Raw genomic sequence first — 9441 nt, forward strand, 5'->3', positions numbered from 1 at the left:
GATCTGTTTTCTTCCACAGATTAGGAAAGTTTTCAACTATTATTTCATCATAGTTGAAAGTAGAAAGTATATGAAAGTATATGAAAGTATACTAAAGAAAAATATGAAAGTATTTTCAACTATTCATCATAGTTGAAAGTAGAAAGTATATACTTTCTACTTTCTCTCTCTCTTGTCCTCTTGGGACCCTAGAATGTGAATATTAATACATTTGATGTTTTCCCATAGGTTCCTTAAACTATTCTCAATTTTTTTTAAATTCTTTTTTCTTTTGGCTCTTCTGACTGGGTGATTTCCACTATTCTGTATTCCAAGTTGCTTATACAATCTTCTGTATCATCTAATCTGCTATTGATTCACTCTAGTGTATTTTTCATTTCAGTTATTGTATTCTTCAGCTCTGCTTGGTTCTTTCTTATATTTTCTAATTTGTTGTTGATTTTCTCATTCTGTTCCTTCATTCTTCTCCTGAGTTCAGTAAGCATTTTTATGACTGTTGGTTTGAACTCTTTATCTTTACCTCCATTTCATTAAGGTTTTATTTATGGGGTTTTATCTTGTTCTTTCCTTTGGAACAAGTTCCTCTGTTTTCTCATTTTGTTTAACTTTCTGTGTTTTTTTCAATGAATTAGGCAAAACAGCTTCAGTCTTGAAGGTGAATTCTTATGTAGGACTGTACCTTTGCACCGTGTGTACTCAGTGGTTTTGGTGGGAGGGCTGGACCTGAAGCAGGGTGGGTCAGGGCCTCTTCCAGAGTATGCTGGGGGCCATCACCTTAGGGTGGGGACTGGAGCCAGAGCTTGGTATGGGCTGGTGCGTATATTAGGGTGGTATTTGCTGGCTAGCTAGATTATGAAGTGTTTTTCAATCTGCTTCCTCTGTGCTGGAACTCGGGAGAATAAGTTTGTGTGCAAGCCCTTTCAGAGAGTTGTTTCTGGTCCCATAGCTCTCCAGCTCTCCCAGTCATAAGCCCCACTAGTTTTCAAAACCTGTTAAGGGGGCTTATCTTTCCAGTGCCAGTCCCAAAGTCTGGGGTACTCAATGTGTGCTCGATCCGCTCACTCCTTAGGTAGGACCTCCAAATGTGTGGTATCCCCTCTGCTTATGGGTTATCTGCTGGAGGTGTGGGTCTTTACTAGATTGTGTTTCTGCCCCTCCTACCCATCTCAATATGTTTTTCTCTTTATATTCTTAATTGTAGAAAAGTTGTTCTGCTAGACTTCAGATTGTTCTCAGAGAATTGTTCTGTATGTAGTTGTAGTTTTGGTGTGTCTTGGGGAGGAGGTGCAGTCAGGATCTTCCTACTCCACCATCTTTGTACCACCTCTGGGAATGTGATTTGAAATCCTCACCAAACATAACACTGAGGGAAGATATTTGGATAATTGCTTAGTGTGAGTTGTATTTTTTTAATAGCCAAGATTTTTCAGAGGTTCCCCACAGTCCACGCTAGTTCTTAATATTCATAAAATGTTTGTCTTATGCAATTACACTCCTAAAGTGTACTTTTCTGATACTAAGTATACCTCCAATGCCCCTTGTAAACTATTCCTATATTACAGGTGTTCTTCTGAGTATAGAGAGTATCCAGATGGGAAAGACCTAGTCCTGACAGCCACCACAGGATTAAGAAAAATTGGTAGGGCAAGTCATTTAGGAAAGAAGTTCTGGTTACTCAGAGGAAATTTATGTAAGGGTGCAGGGTTTAAAGCAGAGAAAACAATTAGAAGGATACTACTGGAGAAAATGTAAAGATTTGGTGATTATTTGATTGTGTTGTATAAGATGAGAGGGAGGGAAAATGGGTCAAATATAAGTAACTTTCAAGGTTTCAAGATTTGGTGTCTAAGGGTAAATGATGTTGTTATTCATGATGTCAAACACAAAAGAGAAAAGAAGTAGTTGGAGGTTTAAAATGACTAGATTCAATTTGGGGTATGTTGAATTTGAAGTATCTCAAGAATATTCAGCAAATAAGACATTATGAAGAAAATAAGCATATAAGTATGTGGTCTGCCTATCAGCATATAAAGAGAGATTGTGTGGGAACATGGGCTTAAGTACATTCTTGAGGTATAGAATTTTCATGAGAAATTGCAGTCATTGTTTCTGAGAAACTTAGATTTTAAACATAGGCTAATATCAACCTAACTTTTTTCTATAGAATTGGTGAACTTAGCCAGTATCTACATTTACATTCATGAAAGAAGTGAATCGACTTAATGGAGGCCAGATATATATTAAGTTCACTTATACTTTGAAAAGAATACCTCATAAGGAAAGTAAGGGTCAACTGATTTTGGAAATTGTCATGCTCCATGTATGCCGTTGCTAATATACTATAATTACCTTCAGTTTTTTATATCTTTTAGCAAAATGCTGCACATATAGCATGGTGTGCTAAACAAATATTAGTTAGTTGATATCTTAAAGGGAATACGCACTAGTTAAGGATAAAAAGGGGTCGCTATTGGTTTTAACAAAAGGGGTGATATTTTATTCGGGTTTGAAAGATGAGTAGCCTTTTGCAAGCAGAAAAGAAAGCTATAAATGGGGAGTAGTAGACATTTTAAGCAGAGGGAAGACAATGTTCAAAAACATGGAGTAGCATTTGCACATTTTAGAATGATATTATATGTATCATGATTGCTATATAGGGTACAAAAATTAAATAATATTCTCCAGAGGGGTAATTGAATGATCATATTGTGAAGGACCTTACATCCCATGTTAAGAGATAAGCACTTTGGATATTTATTCTTTGGCTAGTGAAGAGCCAATGGTGATATTACATTTTCACCAGAGGAGTTAAATGATCTGATTTGATTTTCTAGAAGTTAACCCTCCTAACAGTATGAAAAGTCAACATGTGTATAAACAGATTTGCAGCAAGAGAGCAGTTGGCATATTAGCAATGGGAAATGATAAGAAGAAGATCTAATGTAGGAATAGCGGATTGAAGAAAAGAGAAGCAATAGAGAAAATATTTTTAAGGTATCAAAATTATAGAAAATAAAGTTTGAAAACCCAAACATTGATGTCCCTGCTATGCCAGATACTAAAAACATTCCAATAGATTAAATATTTAATAAAAATATATAAAACTAAATTAAATTTGAAGGTAGAGGACACTTTTAGTGAAAATTTAACTAAATATAGAATAAGAAATTATAAGGATTAAAAAATACTCCAAACTAAAAAATGATGGGTTAACTATGTAAAGTGAAAACATCTCTATATTAAGCACCATATAAATGATTAAAACAGTAAATGATAAATAGTAAAGTGGCAAATGGAAAGGTACATAGAAATATTTATAACAAATACAAGAAAAGTATCATTAATGATCTTAGTATTACAAGAGACATGATAAATCAATTAAATACCCTCAGTTACCCCAATAAAATAATTTTAAAAATATATAAAGACAATTCTTGAAAGAACAAGAAATAACCAATGAAAAGGAAAAAAATATTTCATCATTGCTAACTGATCAAAATTTTAAAATAAAAGCAATATTGATTTATTCTTTAAACTATTAGTCTATCATAATTTAATAAGATAATATTTCATGGTAACAGTGTAGTATACATACCTTCAAATAAGTAGTATTAAATCACTATTTAGTAATACTCATATAAATATTATATTTTTTCAAACTGCATTAAAATAATTTAAACTGCAATTTCTTTTCATGTATATCAGAATGTTTAATGAGAAAGTTATTTTTAAGACTTCTAAAGTCTATACAAATCAAAAGTTGTAATTATAATGCAAACTAATCAGAAAAAACATCTATATTTGATATATGCTGAATAAATTAACATAAATTGATAAATTGCATAGTACATATTTTCAGTCAAATGCTTTCAGATATCACTCAAGGAACTGCTTTCACAAAAAGACCATTACCCTATAAATGTGTTAGTTTAAAGAGAACTTACACTAATTACCTCTCTTGGCTTCTGCCAAATGACTTTTTAGCTTTAACAAAACAACAGTATCTTGATTGTGTCATTCTATAAAGATACCAAAATTACCAGCCACTTTAAAAAACCTGAATCACTTTACTATACACCTGAAACTAACACAACATTGTTAATCAACTATACTCTAATATAAAATAAAAAGTTAAAAAAAAAAGTCCTTTCTCTTTGGACTTAAAAATTCACCTATTTTTCTAAGTTGTGCATCGAAAAAACAGATTCTTATTCTAATGAAGTCATCCAAATACTCAAAATAAATACTTCCTTTTCAGTCCACATTTCCACCTAGATTTCAGGAACAGACAGAGAATTAAGTGTAACTTATCTTGCTAACTCGGATTTATAAGAGAGAGAAAATGAGTCAGGATTAATAAGAAATGCTGTCTTTATGAGCTCAATATTTGTCCAATAGTTCTTAAACATTTCCTATATTTATCAGATATTTTATTTATCAGTTGAATTCTAGGTGGAATGAGAGGTAGTGGGGGAACTTGTACGTGTGTAGCATTTCATTAAAAATTGATGCCAATTTATTTGTTAAAAAATTAGACTTAACTTTCTGTTCTCCAGCAGATGTTGTTAGCTACTCATCTATTTGTGTTTATTCTTTTATGGTTCTCATCACACTGCATTATAATTATATATTAACATTTCTAATTCCTCTAGAATAGAAGCTACTACTCTTCTGTTTCCTTTAGTATATCATGATAAATCGGGTAAAATATAAAATTAAGTGAATGCATAAACACTGAACATTGAATTCATAAATGTTTTCTATATATTCACTGACTCACAAATGAAATGCTTACAAAGAGTATCTGCAGATCCAGTTTTACATGTACTTAACTGAAGACAAGTTTGGATGAAAGTTAACATTCCAATAAATGCACTACTTCTAGATCAACTAAACCTTTTGTCTGTAGTACATCCTATTGATAAAATGGTTTATTCATACAAGATCGAATATATTCTCTTCTGGTGAAAACATGATGGAAAAAATAAATGATCTAGGAGGAGATAATTGAATCAGTTAAGATGTATTGTCTAATCAACCATAAAAATTGTTGTATGGCACTCATTCAATTGGAAACACCGTTGGAAATGCCTCCCCTTTCACTTGTTCAGTACTCACTGTTCATAAAGGTTTCCCAGGTTTGTTCTTGGTATCTGAAACTATGCTCTGTCTTGTCTAATAGGAGAGAACACAATAAGGTTACCAGTTTTGCAGGCTCTGAAGGTAAATTGCCTGAATTAGAAACTTGACTCCACTACCTTCTAAAAGAGTGATCTGTGGAAAGTTTCTCAACCTGAAAGCTTCAATTTCCTCAAATTAAAACCTAAATATAAATAAAACATTTACTATCTCAATTATTCTTACAATAATATAAATGTCGAGCACAGAGCCTAGCTACTAGTTAAGGTGCTTGTTAACTGTTGTCATTTTTGTTTAGTGTGTAAGTTTTGTTTTTGTAGATTTTATTGATTTCCTTACTAAAAGCAAAGCTGACCACAACAAAACTGTTAAGATAAACTTCTTTATGGGAGGTGTGCAGGAGATATGTATGTGTATTTACTTGCATGTCCTATGGAACTTTGCAATTGAAAAACCATATTTTGAATATTAGATTTTCATGTTAACTGGATTCCAAATCAGTTTTGATAACAGATTCTCCAAGACAAGAGACAAAGATACAGTAGAATCAAGAAGAAGATACCTACCCCTCCTCTAGATTTAAAATGCTTTCTGCTGCCTTGAGGATCACCACATTCTATATAATCATGTGCATACACACACACACACACACACACACACACAAACACACACATCAAGGTAGAAGGTGGAATTTCAAAATACACACAGATTTAATTTTTACAGTATTGGTTTTCTTATATGTAGTATATATCTTAGTACCTGAAGCCAGTATGAACAAATGTGTAATTAAAGAGATGAATCAAAGAATCAAATTCCTCTCAAATGTGTTCCTTAGTCCATGCAATGAAAATTGATTGACATTTAACCCCAACTTAAGATTTTATTTATAATTATAGTTGCTGTTGTTGTTATGGAGAGAAATAAAAATGGAAACAAAAAATTATAATTAATGCAGGGTTAGGGCTACTACAGGCTTCTATGGAAACATATGCTTTAAGTTAGATATATAACAATGTTGATTCCAATTCCAGTGTATGGGGTTTTATCCCCACACCACCAAGCAATTCTCCAACACCAGCTGGGTACCCTAAAATTCAACTCAATTTGGACACTATCTACCTGGAGATAGCATCAGATTTCAGAGGTTAAGAGCTCAGTACCACAGGACTGTCCTCCACTTCAGATACTGTTACCCAAAAACTGGGTTTACCTCTTGGTGGGTGTTGAGCCAAAAGATATAACCAAGCCAAAGATCAGGATAAGGAAGGATTTATTACTTGAAGTAAGTAAGGAGAATACTGGGAATCTTTCCTAAAGCAGTGTCTCCCTGAACAGCAAAATTGGGGAAGTTTTAAGCTAAGCGTACATGCATATTCATGGAGGGACTTGGGCTGTCGACAGAGTCCAAGCTTTAGTTGATTGAAGTCAGGAGAGTCAGAAAAGGTCAACATCATCATCCCTTAAGTTCCAGTTCATTTGGTGGTTGAGTGCTTCAGGCTAATCTTTACCACTGAAACAGAACTGAGAGTCTTTACAACTGATATATTATCTTTGCTATTGTTACTTCTCTTGCCTGACCACAGTTGTTTCTGCATTCTTTTGTTCTCTTAAGATCATTAATTACTGAGACCTGTCCGAGGACAAGCATTGTAGGCAGGCTAGATCACAAAATGGCTTAGGCAAAAAATGGCTTCTCTTCTGTCAAGAAAGCCATGCCTGGTTCTCCTTCTCTGGGGACCCCCTACCCTACCCTATCTGCTTACAATACCAATCTCAAGTCCAGGTTGTTACCTGTGTTTCTGACTTACTGGCTATAAATCAGAGGTTCCCATGACTGATGCTGAAAACTCAGCCTCTGTGCAATGGTGCCTAATCAAATCTCAGAGACAGAGTTTTGGGTGAAGTGGAAAAAATAATCTTTATTTCTTTGCCAGGCAAAGAAGGACACAGCAAGCTCATGCCTCTCAAAACTGTGCGTCCCAACCCAGGAGGATGTGATGAGGAGTTTTATAGCAATGGTTCAAGGGTGGGGTCGCTTACAAGGATCAGGGTGTGTGCAGGGCCTGCACTCCTTTAATCTGGTCTCAAGTAGTCTCCTGATGAGCTTTTCTGGTTCCTTTAATCTGTCCTCAGGTGGTCTCTTAATGAGCTTCTTTGGTTCTTGAGACTATCAAACTGTGACCTTTTCTCTGGAATGAAGAATGCTAACATCCTCCATTTGATAGGGGTTTTAGTTCTGCAGAAGAGCTTAAAGATATTGTTATGGGCATCACTTGAGGTGGAACCAGGACCCTGCCCCAAGGCTGCACTGTTGTTTCTTGGCTGCTTCTCCCTTGTCTCTGCATCCCTCCCTTCCCTGATTAGCAACTGTTCAAATCTGCCCTTCAGAACTCAGGGAAGGTCATGGAGGCTGGAGTCTATCCCCTACAAACAAGAAACAGAGAACACAGAAAGTCTTCCATGTCCAGGAGCCCCACAGGGTCCTGCTTGGTTTCATGACCACCTCCTTAGGTTTGATTAATCTGCTAGAGCATCTCACAGAACTCAGGAAAGCAAATTACTCACTAAATTACTGGTTTATTACAAATGATATTAAAAGATACAAATCAATAGAGAGATGGAAAAGATGCACAGGACAAATTATATAGGAAGGGATGCAGAGCTTCCATGCTCTCAGAATATGCCACTCTCCCCAAATCTCCACTTGTTCACCAACCCAAAAGCTCTCAGAACCCCATTTTTTTTGGTTTTTATGGAGGATTCATTACACAGACATGATTTACTAAGTCATTGGCCACTAGTGATTGATTCAACCTTCAGTCTCTCTCCTCTCCTCAGAAATCAGAGAGTGGAACTGAAAATTCCAATCCTCTAATCACTGTAACCAACCCCTATTCTTAGATGCACACCAAAAGTCACCTCATTAACATAAACTCAGGTGTGGTTGAAAGGGGTTAGTTGTAAATATCAAGATACCTTCATAGCTGTTATCACTTAGGAAATACAAGGGATTTAGGAGCTCTGCAAAAAATGAGGATGAAGATCAAAGATATATTTCTTATTATAAATTGCAATATATAAATTGTAACTTTAGAGACAAGTAGGAATTATAGAAATTAAGCATGATGGCAGAGAATGTAATAAGGTTAGCATTCGAAATGTATGGCAGGTGGTTGTTTATAGCAAGTTCATAGAACAATTGAAAGAATGGGAAGAAATTGATTTTGATATATATTTTGGGCAAGCAAAGTTTAAGAGCACTGAAGTGTCATTTTTAAAAGTTTGGTTTTAATCTTAAAATTAATGGGAGTCATTGAAGTATTTTAATACCTGAACAATATAAAGTTTTTCAGATGAGTGGTGTAATTAATTCCCAATCCTTAAATTTACTCTTTTTGTTTTCAGTTAAACTGAGTTCAGGAGAAAACAGAAGAAGACGTATCAGGAACAGTGAATGCAGACAACTATTTGAAAAAATATTTTTATAAAGGGGAGCAGAAAAAGGGAGCTATATTTGAAGGGTTGTGGGATTAAGAAAGTAAAAATAAATATGTTGAACAACTCCAGCCCTTAGACTAAGGAGTATTATTATATGAAGAGCCAAGAATATGAAGCTACATCTCTACCAAAATTTAAATTAAAAATTTATTATATTCTGGGAGTGGGGTTGGAGAGAAGCAGATTGGGAATCACAAATACTAGTGCCAGCATTAAAGATTCCAGATCTTCAAGGGTGAGGATCCTTAGAGCATCCCTAGTTAAAATCCAGTTTGGATTTTGGTTCTGAGCAAAATGATACCCTCTTTGACAATTTATTGCTTCACCTCTGAGGAATGTTCTTCCTCTGTTTCCAGTTAAACAACAAAGATCTGATTAGGGAAATTCAGGTGACCGTATAATCCAAGTTTCTATTATAAACTAGTGCTTTTTTGTCATCAAGCCACAAAGTAAGGCACACAAGCAGATTCCATTATCACAAAGGGCCATGCAAAAGAAGGTGCACAGACATTGGGCTTAACTATTGGTATGCTTACATCTGCTATACTGCTACTGTGTTTTCAGCATTTATCTATAGTCACATGGGATATTCCCTCTATGAATATCTGTTAGAGAAGAAAAAATATTCAAGCCTGCTTTACAGGGTATTCTGTAAATACGCTGGCGTACTCAGATGTGGAGAGGTATGTTAGTGTGGTGGTGTTATGGCTAACCTCAAGAGTGGCCTTGAGGGACAATTGAAGAGGAAAATTACTAGTACTACCTACAGTCTCCTGACAAATACATAAAAACAAGGACAGCATT

General features: G+C 34.9%; 1 long non-coding RNA gene across 1 annotated transcript in view; it reads left to right on the forward strand.

The window, feature by feature from the left end:
* LOC109549359 (uncharacterized) overlaps positions 1-8958 on the forward strand; it is a 319510-nt gene extending 310552 nt beyond the window's left edge. The window contains exon 8 of the long non-coding RNA XR_002175643.3: positions 8545-8958. This is a non-coding gene — a long non-coding RNA (uncharacterized lncRNA). The remainder of the gene's footprint in view (positions 1-8544) is intronic.
* The last annotated feature ends 483 nt before the right edge of the window (positions 8959-9441 follow it).

The sequence above is a fragment of the Tursiops truncatus genome, chromosome 7 (assembly GCF_011762595.2).
Source record: "Tursiops truncatus isolate mTurTru1 chromosome 7, mTurTru1.mat.Y, whole genome shotgun sequence".
NCBI lineage: Eukaryota > Metazoa > Chordata > Mammalia > Artiodactyla > Delphinidae > Tursiops > Tursiops truncatus.